The sequence below is a fragment of the Puma concolor genome, chromosome B3 (genome assembly GCF_028749965.1).
Source record: "Puma concolor isolate L17-30 chromosome B3, mPumCon1.1.hap2, whole genome shotgun sequence".
In the NCBI taxonomy this organism is placed as follows: domain Eukaryota; kingdom Metazoa; phylum Chordata; class Mammalia; order Carnivora; family Felidae; genus Puma; species Puma concolor.
In genome coordinates, this window is record NC_141672.1 from 100,051,873 (window position 1) to 100,064,936 (window position 13,064).

The window sequence follows — 13,064 nt, forward strand, 5'->3', positions numbered from 1 at the left end:
AAGCAAGGCAATTAATCTAGCATGAGTGGAATGTTAAAAGAAATCAGGTATGAATCTTTAAAAGTGCATATATTAAGATGAGGTAGCAAGCAATTAAAGAGCCCTAGACCTGGGAGATGCAAGCCATCAGAGCAATACTCCCTGGAGAAGATGAGTATACATTTAACCAGGATTCATGAATGGGAAGGAACAAAGAAAGGACAGGGTTAGGAAAGATTTGAAAAGACATCAAAGATTTTTGTTTTAAAGGATTTAATAACCAAATACAGAAGGGAGAGAGTGTTGGTAGGATAACTCCCAGGTTTCTGGTTTAAGTGACTGGGTAGTTGGAAAAACCATGGAACAAGAAGTAGGATAAAGAAAACTACCTGAAGCCTAAACATTCTTCCTTCCTGTGAAAGTTTCTAACCTCCTTTATAACCCACGTTCTCAATACTGCTTCATCTCACCTCTGAGACTTACCAGTGCTTTACTTTCTTAATAATCTTCCAAAACTTGGGGGGTGATTACCAAACCCAGAGATATTTAATGTGTACATATCTCCTACTTTCCTCTAGGTAATTTCCATTTAAACGGCTCTTTTAAACAGGTAGTTCCTAGCTTTCGTTTTCTAACAAAGTACTCTAGTAGCTCAGGTGTTCAAATTAACAGCCAACATTTCAAAATAAAGTTATATACATTGCTAAACTGGAACAACTTGAGCATATTTGAGATTTTCAAATCAAGGAGCCCCATTAAATCAGGCCCCAGTTTAATTCTTAGTTTACTCATCTGGAAGGAAGGACAAATTTGACATCCAGTCCAAATGAGAAAAAAAGATTCCCTACTGGACATAACACCAGAGAAACAGTTTGGTTAAGTACAATTCAGAGCCTTACTAAAGAACCCACTTAAGTCAGCAATTCTCAAAAAGTTGGGTGCACTGCAATTAAAGCAAAATTTTAAAAACTGAGCCCCACCCTAAATACACTGACTCTAAAAGGTGCCATTGTATATGAACCTCCTCATTCGTCAGTGACCTAGCCCCTTACCTCAACCCAAACTCCTGTGCCCGTCCTTCCTATCTCATCCCCAAAGACTAGTATTTTCCCTAATCTACCACTTAAGAGAATGCTGTGCTGTAATTGCTTATTTACTTGCCTATTATATAATCCCAACACACAAGCACAGTGCTTGACACATATTAGGTACTCAAAAAGAAGAAAGGCAGATTGCTGGATGATGATGCAGTTAGTAACACAAGTCTAAACTGTTCAAGGAAATCAAAATTCTGGAGGGACCCATGAGGTTCCTCTCCCATTATTTTGACCAAAGGTAAAGGCACAAACTCCTCCCATTTTAAGAGCATTACTAATAATTTAGAAATATGCAGTTTACGGGAAGTTACAAAGGCATAAATAATCATACAAAGTTATAAAGTTAAGGTACTTTATGAAGATGATAAACTTGAAGCACTTTTCTAGACCCAGGCTTCCTTTCAGTCTTGAGTAGTTTCTTTGTCATACATTTCCCATTGCTTAGGCTTCTTGGGCATTTCAAATATAACATCTACAAGACTTAAAATCATCTTCCTGCTGTTCTTCCTATTTTTGCTATCTCAGAGAACAGCATTAGCCAAAAACAATCTGGCTATAAGGAAAAGCCACAAAATATCAACCCCTAGATTTAGGATAGCTAAAACTTCACCTTGACCCCAAAATCCACTCTTACCCCAACTTCATCATTTCCCACTTCAGTTAAGGTAACAGCTCCCTCATGGATCTCTAACATGTGATCAATTCCCTTCCAGTCACTCCTTTACAAGGCTGCCTACACTAAGTTTATCCAAAAACATAAAAATCATTTGAACTACTCAAATCACTTAAAATTAGTCTCCACTGCCTTCCAGATAAAACCCAAAGTCTATAATAAGAGATTCCAGAATAGGAGACATCATTTAAATGGACTCTCTCACCTCGCAATATGTTAAGATTTTGTATGTAGAACTCTATTGAAGAGAATTTGACAGTAAGTATTACAAGCACATGGTATCACCAGAGAATACAGCACAAGCTGGTGATGATAGGATGTAAATTTACTCCATGGAGTCTCATCTCATTTATGAAGCTACTTACAGCAGAAAGACCAATTCTACATGGGTATAATTACACATTCTTCAGCAGACAGGAGGCCTAAGGTGATTACCATTTTAAATTCATTCCTTTACCCATCTGTTCAACATTTATCAAGTATCTAAGCACTTGCTAGGTATTGAAAATACCATACACCAAAGTACAAAACAGACAGGAGTCTTGCCTCCTGGGGCTTGAATTCTATTCATAGTTGAGTATTTTGAACTGCATCTGAGCCCTGTGATGGAGGAAAGCAAGGAACACTGAAAAATCTCCCAGTCCTGTTTTGTCTTCTGACAAATGACTAAATGCAAAAGGACCAACCTTCCCTCACAAATCCCAGGTTAAGAGTCACTTCCACCTCTCCTCATGATTCCCTTGTTTACTTGCCCTTATAAAACCCCTTGGTTTCCTCTCTCTTTGAGATGTTTCTCATTAATGAACTTTCTCTATATTGCAATAGCCTGAATTAAAATCATCAATTATACTGTGCATTTCATCTTCCACAATGGAGACATTCAATAAACAATACATAAACAGCTAGAATACACAGTATATTTGATGCTATATTTCTAACTATGAAGAAAAACAAGAGAGGAGTACAGAAAATCCAAAGTTGGAAGGGACTGATTTTTAAAAACAGAGTCAGGAAAAGCTTCATTAAGAAAAGTATATTTGAGCAAATATTTGAATAGGTGAGGCAATCCTTATGCGGTTAACTGGGGAAAGAGCATTTCTGACCAAACTGCAGGTACAAAGTTGGAATGAAGCCTGCCTCCATCTCTGAGGAACAGCAATGAGGCCTGTGTGGTAGAGAAGAGTGGCCTGAAAAGAAAGGAGGAAAAGATGAGGACAGAGGGCTAACAAGCACGTAGAGCCTTATAGATCCTATGACTTTATAGCTTTTTACTTGGAGTTAAAGTAAGAGTCACAGAAAATTTTTGAGGAAAGAAAGAAAACATTCTGGAAGCCTTCTTTAGACAGCACTGTGGGGGAGAGCAAAGGCATAAGCAGGAAGATCATTTACAAAGCTACAATATCCAGCTGATAAATTATGGTAGTTTGGACCAGGGTGGTAGCCATAAAGATAATCAGAAGTGGACAGATAACACAAATATATTCTGAAGGTACAGCTAAGTAACGACACTTCCCAATATACTGAATATAGGGTGTGAGAGAGGAGTCCTGGCCTAAGCAAATACAAAAACCAAATTGCCACTGAGACAGGAAAGACTTCAAAAGCAGTAGGTTATGAAAAGAAAACTGGTGAACTATTTTGGGGCATGTTAAATTTGAGACAGCGATTATCACATCCAAGTGGAAACATCAAGCAGGAAGCCGGAGACTGAGTTTAGGGGAATTATGGGCTAAAGACGTAAAACACTTCAGGTGGCAGTTGTCAAAAGTAATAACAGCAACGTTAATTTTATCTCAGAAAGTATAACTGGATTGAGTGTTACCTGATATGATGGTGCCCCTCATCCTTCCTGAGTAGCTACATTTTACTCTGGAAAAGGGTAAGGTTTCCTATCACCATATCTTCTAGAATTAGACATGATGGAGAAGAATGGGAGCATTATTCTCCCACATGTCTATAATTCCAATGTAAGCCAACCAATGGGCTGTCAGCAAAGGTCTCAAAAGTGCTGCTGTGCTGTAAGTGGGATCAAAGATAAGGCAGTCTAGATAGCTTTCAAGAATCCATTTCAAAAATGTTTTTCAGGGGCGCCTGGGTGGCTCAGTCGGTTGAGCGTCGACTTCAGCTCAGGTCACGATCTTGCGGTCCGTGAGTTCGAGCCCCGTGTCGGGCTCTGGGCTGATGGCTTGGAGCCTGGAGCCTGCTTCCGATTCTGTGTCTCCCTCTCTCTCTGCCCCTCCCCCGTTCATGCTCTGTCTCTCTCTGTCTCAAAAATAAATAAACATTAAAAAAAAATTTTTTTTAATGTTTTTCAAAGGCTCTGGAACTTTCACCTCCCCAAAAGGATATCAAAATGCCTGCTTTAAACCAGACTTCATCATGAGAAAGGGAAGAGGATTCAACATCCCAACTAATAAAAAATTTTTAAACACCCTTTATATTTAATTTTTTCTCCAATAACAACTCTTCAGAAATATTTTAAATGAGCCTATCTTGATCTGAAACATAAGTATTTCATTCATTGAGTCAGCATATACTTCTTGAGCAAGTACTATGTGCCATGCATGAATTATTCCAAGTGATGGGGATACAGCACAGCAGGGTGGCAAAACACCAGGACCTTCCCTGAAGAGTTCATATTCTAGGGCTACACGCAAGCAGAATATATGGTAAGTCAGTTGGTGGCTAATAACTGTGGAGAAAAATAAAGCACGAAGGGGGAAAACTGAATGTAGGGATTGGAGGATAGGGATCAGAATAAGATTAGGTAAGGTTAGGGAAAGTCTCCTACCAAAATATGAGGGCAACTATTTCTCCATAACCTCAAAACGCTAACAACCATCGTTAACGTCTGATCATCTCCTGAGCAAAAACTATCTTATTTTAATGCACATTCCCCAGATAACTTAGTGGGGTTGTATATCTTTCCCAATGTTTACTGACTATCCTTATTTCCTTTTCTGTAGATTATCTCATGTTCTTATGTTCACTTTCTTATTGGATTATCTTTATTGATCTGAAGTTCTTTAAATTGGGTCACAAAATAATTCACTATTACACCCTTCACAAATATTTTCTTCTAAAATGCTTCAGTTTTTTAAAAATACCTTCTATCATAAATTTTATGCAGTCAAATACAGAGGATGGAGAACAGGGTGTTCTTTAGAACACCTATATTATATATCTTGCTTGCTCTTAAAAAGTCTTTCCTAATCCAAGGATGACAAAACTATTCTCCTATATTTTCTATTAGGACTTTCTCAGTTTGGGCTTTACATTTAACTGTTTAAATCTATACATCTGGATTTTTTTCCCTTTTGGTGTGAGAAAATATCCCAATTATGGAAATTTCATACTTGTTCTATGATTTGAAATGCCAGTTTTTATTATGTAAAGTTCTATAGGGACACTTGGGTGGCTCAGTCAGTTAAGTGTCTAACTTCAGCTCAGGTCATGATCTCATGGTTCGTGAGTTCAAGCCCTGCATCAGGCTCTGTGCTGACAGCTCAGAGCCTGGAGTCAGTTTCGGATTCTGTATCTCCCTTGCTCTCTGTCCCTCCCCCGCTGTCACTCTGTCTCTCTCTCAAAAATAGACATTAAAAAAAAATGTTTTTTTAAGTTCTATACATTTATGAATCAATTTCTGTAGTCTCCATTCTGTTCCACTGATCTATATTCCTGTACCAATGCTGTTTTAATTATTATGGTACTTGTCACTTTCTCTAGTACCATTTTTCAACACTTTTCTTACTCCCTTCATAAACATATATAAACACCCAAAACAATTATATACAGGCAAAGATGAAACTGACAGCAGGTTACATACAATACTTACTCCAATCTGACCTTGAGAATAACTATTCTCTACAAACAGTCAAACCCTTTACAGAGAAATTCATAAACTTTCACTATCTGGGAATCACTTAAGTCTCCCTCCTGAACTATCTCACCTGGTCAAAGTAATCTACTTACTATGTCTCCTGAATACAGAATGGACACTCATTCATCCATGTCTTCACTTACTCAAGTTACACTTCCTGGAATGCTTTCCTCCTCCTTTCTTCTCATTTCTATACTTAATGCTCAGCTCTCCTCCATGAAATTTTCCTAGATCAGTTTCTGACACAATGGTCTCTACTCCTGAGTCTTCAGCATTTACGTCTTACTTCTTAGCACAACTTGCCTAATGTAGTTTGTGTCACTTTTTTCCTTGAGTTACTCTGCTTGTTAGTATTATGTTCAAGGCTTTGTTTGATAAAGAGCTTCAACTTTAGCTCCACCCCTAAACTTGCCTGTGTTAAACTGAGCATAGTTATGAGTATTTTTTTAATGCTGTGTATTTTCAAAAGGGATTTAGAGCCACTAAAATCACTACCTACCACAGTGAAGAGGTCGAAACAGAAAAGCTTAAGAAATCCATTATCATCTACCAATTTCACCCACTCTTCAACTTCCAAATGAAGTCTAGCAGCAAGGAAAGAAAATTTGATGAAACCTAATGCCACATCACCCCAGTGGTCTGACCATGTTACTGTACTCTCAATTCTAAAAAGACCTCTTACAAAAGCATAGCAAAAACTATTGTAAAAAATGAAAGTCTCCAGCTGGAGCTGGCTTCTGTATCACTTCATCTTACTTTCAGCAGTCAGAGACAATACTCTTGTATCTATCAGGAGACCAGCCTTCCTGGTGTAATACTGAGGATGCTCTCAATTAAGTCTTAAAGACAGTGAAGTCTAGTTCAGATCTACGCAAAGGCATTTTACTCTAACTCTGTAGCACAGACAGCCCTCATAAAAGTGCCACACCTTAACATTACCAACATCAATTTTGCTTTGTTGTGATGCCACTGATGTACATTAAGAGTCACTTTTTTTTTTCCCCAAAAGTTTTTTAATATTTATTTATTTCTGGAAGACAGAGACAGAGTGCAAGCAAGGGAGGGGCAGAGAGACAGAGACACAGAATCCGAAGCAGACTCCATGCTCCTAGCTGTCAGCACAGAGCCCAACACCGGGCTTGAACCCACGAAGTATGGGATCATGACCTGGAACAAAGCTGTACACTTAACCGAATGAGCCACCCAGGCACCCCAAGAGTCGCTTTAAAAAAGTCCTACTGAACTCATTATCTTGTTCCTTGAAATTGTTAGTAAGCACATACTTCACTACATTTTCAAGCATCTTCTTTACAAAAAAAAAAATCAGTAGATGGGGCGCCTGGGTGGCGCAGTCGGTTAAGCGGCCGACTTCAGCCAGGTCACGATCTCGCGGTCCGTGAGTTCGAGCCCCGCGTCGGGCTCTGGGCTGATGGCTCAGAGCCTGGAGCCTGTTTCCGATTCTGTGTCTCCCTCTCTCTCTCTGCCCCTCCCCCGTTCATGCTCTGTCTCTCTCTGTCCCCAAAAAATAAATAAACGTAAAAAAAAAAAAAATCAGTAGAAATTTCTGACTTTAGTGTTAGAAGAACTGAGCTTATCCTGAACAGGTGGCTTCAGTAACTGAAGAGTTTTCCCTCTTGATACCTAGCCTTGGTAAATAATATAGACCTCATAATGTATATTTTGAGTAGAGGAATATCTTCATCCCTGGTTCCATTTCATAATTCCTACCATTATGCTCTCTGTCTCATTTTTCTCTTCTACCTGTGTTACCTTCTTCTATTTTGTCTACCTCAATAAGGTGCTTCAGCCCTGTGGCAACAAGATAAATTCATTCATTCACGTTCATTCAGCAAATATTTATTAAACATCAACTATATGACACTGTTCTAAATCCTTTTGTTTTAAATATTATCATTTAGGGGCTCGAAACAGGTTTTGATTAGGCAAAATGCAAGGTGAGTACAAACAGAAGCAAAACATGCAGATAAGATGGGGAGGGTATTTCAGGCAAAATGAAGAGCATGTACAAAGGCAATAAAAGGAACAGACAAAGAAAATCTTCCTCAACAGTGGTGGTACATACAGTTTATATTTGCTGCAAATTTCATTTTTTAAGTTTTACTTTTAATTTATATCCAAGTTAGTTAGCATACAGTGCATTGACTTCAGAAGTACAATCCAGTGATTCATCCCCTAATGTAACACCAGTGTTCATCCCAACCAGTGTCCTTAATGCCCCTTGCCCATCCCCCTACCTATGCCCCCTCCGGCAACCCTCAGTTTGTTCTCTATATTTAAGAGTCTCTTGTGTTTTGTCTCCCTCCCTGTTTTTATATTATTTTTGCTTCCCTTCCCTTATGTTCATCTGTTTTGTATCTTAAATTCCACCATTCATGAGTGGAAGAGATTTTCTTTCTCTAATTTCACTTAGCATAATACACTCTGGTTCCATCCATGTTGTTGCAAACAGGATTTCATTCTTTTTGATTCCCACATAATGCTTCATTGTATATATATTCCACATCTTATCCATTCATCCTTCAGTGGACATTTGGGCTCTTTCCATACTTAGGCTATTGTTGATAGCGCTGCTATAAATGTTGGGGTGTATGTGCTCCCTCAAAACAGCACACCTGTATCACTTGGATACTTACTGCAATTGCTGGATTGTAGGGTAGTTCTATTTTTAATTTTTTGAGGAAACTCCATACTGTGTTCTAGAGTGGTTGCACCAGTTTGCATTCCCACCAGTAGTGCAAAAGGGTTCCTTTCTCTGCATCCTCAACAGCATCTGACAGGTGTGAGGTGGTATCTCATTGTGTTTTTGATTTTTATTTCCCTGATGATGAGTGATGTCGAGCATCTTTTCATGTGTCTGTTAGCCACCTGGATGTCTTGGCTTTGGAAAAGTGTCTATTCGTGTCTCTTTCTCATTTCTTCACTGGGTTGTTTTTTGAGTGTTGAGTTTGATAAACTCTTTACAGATTTTGGATACTAACCCTTTATCTGATATGGCATTTGTAAGTATCTTCTCCCATTCCATCAGTTGCTTTTTAGTTTTGCTGATTGTTTCCTTTGCTGTGCAGAAGCTTTTTATCTTGATGAGGTCCCAATAGTTCATGTTTGCTTTTGTTTCCCTTGCCTCTGGAGACGTGTGGAGCAAGAAGTTGCTGCAGCCAAGGTCAAAGAGGTTTTTGCCTGCTTTCTCAAGGATTTTGATGGTTTCCTATCTTACGTTTAGGTCTTACATCTGCTTTGAGTTTATTTTTGTATATGCTGTAAGAAAGTGATCCAGGTTCATTCTTCTACATGTCACTATCCAGTTTTCCCAACACCATTTCCTAAAGAAACTGTCTTTATCCCATTGGATATTCTTTCCTGTTTTGTCAAAGATTAGTTGGCCATACGTTTATGGATCTATTTTTGGGTTCTCTATTCTGTTCCATTGATCTGTGTGTCTGTTTTTGTGCCAGTAACATACTGTCTTGATGATTACAGCTTTATAATACATCTTAAAGTCCAGAATTGTGATGTCTCCAGCTTAGATTTTTTGTTTGTTTGTTTTCAGGATTACTTTGGCTATTCGGGGTCTTTTCTGGTTCCATACAAATTTTAGTATGGTTTGTTCCAGCTCTGTGAAGAATGCTGGTGTTATTTTGATAGGGATTGCATTGAATATGCAGATTGCTTTGGGTAGTATCAACATTTTAACGTCTGTTCTTCCAATCCATGAGCATGGAATATTTTTCCATTTTTGTGTGTTCTTCAATTTCTTTCAAGAGCTTTCTATAGTTTTCAGTGTTGTTATCCATGGATAATATATACCCTAACAGTTTACACCGAAGTGAAATTGAGGCCCAAGAGAGAATCTTTGCTTTATTAATTTTCCAGCTTCTGGATCTCACTCTCCCAGCTTTTCTCATGCAACAATAAAGCAGACTACAAGTAATTTCTCTCCCTGCTTTCAGTTTTCAGGATGCCCCACAAAGGATCAGGAAAGAACCCCCTCTCGTTAAAAATAATAATGGTATAATTATAAAATGGTATAATAATAATAATAAATGCTCAGCAAATAATGCAGTTAGGTTTCTCCCCCAATACTATAAACATGGAGGAGGTCAGAAAAAGGCGTTGAGGATCTTCTGAAACTGATTTTTCCATCACCATTGCACAACTTCATTTAACAGACCACGGAGTTAAATCCTTTTGGGATGATGAAAAAAGAAAAAAAAAGATTTTTCACCTCTTTGGTTAGGTTTACTCCTAGGTATTTTATGGGTTTTTTAATGGTTTTTGGTGCAATTATAAATGGGATCAATTCTTTGATTTCCCTTTCTGCCGATTCATTATTGGTGTATAGAAATGCCACCGATTTCTGTGCACTGATTTTATATCCTGTGACTTTGCTGAATTCACGGGTCAGTCCTAGCAGTTTTTTAGTGGAGTCTTTTGGGTTTTCCATATAGAGTATCACATCACCTGAGAAGAGTGAAAGTCTGACTTCCTCCTAGCCGATTTGGATGCCTTTTATTCCTTTGTGTTGTCTGATTGCTGAGGCTAGGGCTTCCAATACTATGTTGAAAAGCAGTGGCAAGAGTGGACATCCTGTCATGTTCCTGACCGTCTCTCAGTTTTTCCCCACTGAGGATGATATTAGCCATAGGTCTTGAGGTATGATCCTCCTATCCCTACTTTCTTGAGGGTTTTATCAAGAAAGGATGCTGTATATTGTCAAATGCTTTCTCTGCATCTACTAAGAGGATCATGTGGTTCTTATTCTTTCTTTTATCAATGTGATGTTATCACACTGATTGATTTACGGATATTGAACCAGACCTGCATCCCAGGTATAAATCCCACTTGATCATGGTGAATAATTCTTTTAATGTATCATTGGATCCGGTTGGCTAGTATCTTAAGAATTTTTGCATCCATGTTCATCAGGGAAATTGGTCTGTAGCTCTCCTTTTTAGTGGGGTCTTTGGTTTTGGAATCAAGGTAATGCTGGCCTCAGAGAATGAGTTTGGAAGTTTTCCTCCATTTCTATTTTTTGGAATGCCTTCAAAAGAATAGGTGTTAACTCTTCTATAAATGTTTGGTAGAATTCCCCTGGAAAGCCATCCAGCCCTAGACTCTTGTTTTTTGGGAGATTTTTGATTACTAATTTGATTTCTTTACTGGTTATGGGTCTGTTCTAATTTTCTGTTTCTTCCTGTTTCAGTTTTGGTAGTTTATATGTTTCCAGGAATTTGTCCATTTATTCCAGATTGCCCATTTTATTGGCATATAATTGCTCATAATATTCTCTTATTACTGTTTGTATTTGTGCAGTATTGGTTGTGATCTCTCCTCTTTCTTTCTTGATTTTATTTATTTAGGTCCTTTCCTTTTTCTTTTTGATCAAACTTGCTAGGGGGTTATCAATTTTGTTAATTCTTTCAAAGAACCAGCTCCTGGTTTCACTGATCTGTTCTTTTGTTTTGGTTTTAATAGCATTGATTTCTGCTCTAATCTTTATTATTTCCTGTCTTCTGCTGGTTTGGGGTTTTATTTGCTGTTCTTTTTCCAGCTCTTTAAAGTGTAAGGTTAGGTTGTATATGTGTGGCCTTTCTTCCTTCTTTAGGAAGGCGTGGATTGCTATATACTTCCCTCTTATGACCGCCTTTGCTGCATCCCAGAGCTTTTGGGCTGTGGTGTCATCGTTTTCATTGGCTTCCATGTACTTTTTATTTCCTCTTTAATTTCTTGGTTAACCCATTCATTCTTTAGTAGGATGTTCTTTAATCTCCAAGTATTCGTTGTCTTTCCAATTTTTTTCTTGTGGTTGATTCTCAGTTTCATAGTATTGTGGTCTGAAAATACCTGCAAATTGTAAATGTACCTGGGATATATCCTTCCAAACATTTTATATAAGCATTGGGGTCAAAAAGTATCCTACTTTACTCTTTCCAATTAGCTGTTTAACAAACTTCTTAATGTTTAAAAATTATTCAAAAATGACTTTAATGACTAAAAAATGTAGTGTTATATTTATCATAGTTTATTATCCTATTAATGGATGTTTAAGTTGTTGATGGGTTTTTTTATCATCAATGAAAAAGAGTGATGCAAGAAAAAAGTCATCTAAGGCTTTTAGTGTCTAATAAAGATGGTTCTGTCACTATACTTTATGGTAATTTGGCAGATTCACATTTTAAAAAGTTACACTGACATAAATATTTCTGTAGTTAGATGGTGAGAAATCTCTTTCAGGAACTAAGTAGTCTTCAATAGGTTCACTGTGGGAGGAATGAACTCTCCACTGTATTTGCTTTCTTTTTTCAAAGTAGTCTAACCTTAAGTGATGGGTCAGTTTACACTTTTACCATCTACAGTGTCGACCTCATTTTGGTCCCCAAATTCTAGCAATAAATAAACCTAGCTTAGGAGACCAGTTCAGCTAGTAAGCCTTTGTGCTATTGGAAGCAAAAGTACTACCCTAGGGGAAGTTGATTTCAAGGCTTACTGGCTACAATGGTCAGGAAAACCTTTTATTTGAAAAAGACTTAGAAAAAAAAAAGAAAGAAAAGAAAAAGGAAAAGACTAAGTTTCTGTAGGACTTTTAAACTGTTACAGCTGATAAATCTTGCAACGTATTTTCAGCAAGCAAAGGCCAAAACTAAGTGGCTTTCCAAAAGCATCAAGGAACAAAAAATTTGACAGGCAATTCTGAATATGGAACTAAATGCTGGCTATCATTCTGGATGCTCACAACACAGCACAGAAGCTTCCCACTGTTGATGTAGAAGGTAGAGAATCAAAGAGACGCAGAAATACAGCCACTTTCATGCTGGCTATCATTCTGGATGCTCACAACACAGCACAGAAGCTTCCCACTGTTGATGTAGAAGGTAGAGGATCAAAGAGACACAGAAATACAGCCACTTTCATATAAAATATTTCCAAATTAAAAAAGAAAGCAAATTTCATTGTTCTCCCTATCCTGCATCCCAAAGGAAAAAACTCAGTTTTTGCCAAGTTGCATCATTCAGGAACACAACCTCCACATTCATAAACATGTTACAAAAGACTTTCAATGTCATCTTTTGTTTCCCTTGTAAAAGATAAGCATTATTAATATACAGCTTCTTAAAACTTTTAAGACCACCTGGTAAAATAGGGCTAAATATTTAAATGTACAAAATGAAACAACAAAAAGAATCAAAGAAATTGGAAAACAGTTTTATAATCCAGAGGTAAAGATGATCTTTTTCTGGGGCACCAGGGTAGCTCAGTCGGTTAAGTATCCAACTCTTGATTTCAACTCAGCTCATGATCTCACAGTTCACACAAGTTTGGGCCCCGCATACAGCTCTGTGCTAACAGTGCAGAGCCTACTTGGGATTCTCTCTCTTCCTCTCTCTATGCCCATTCCCACTCAGGTTCCTCTCTGTCT

The 13,064-nt window shown here is 37.9% G+C and overlaps 1 protein-coding gene across 4 annotated transcripts in view; it reads right to left on the bottom strand.

Moving 5' to 3' along the window:
* The window catches only part of CCPG1 (cell cycle progression 1), a 42,857-nt gene that overhangs the window by 23,224 nt on the left and 6,569 nt on the right, over positions 1-13,064 (bottom strand). Inside the window, exon 1 of one of the 4 annotated variants that reach the window (XM_086710733.1) lies at positions 3,572-3,599. The exons of the other annotated variants lie outside the window; for them this stretch is intronic. The gene's annotated coding sequence lies outside the window, so the exon portion shown is untranslated. Of the gene's footprint in view, positions 1-3,571; positions 3,600-13,064 lie in introns of those variants that run through there. 4 annotated transcript variants of the gene reach the window in all.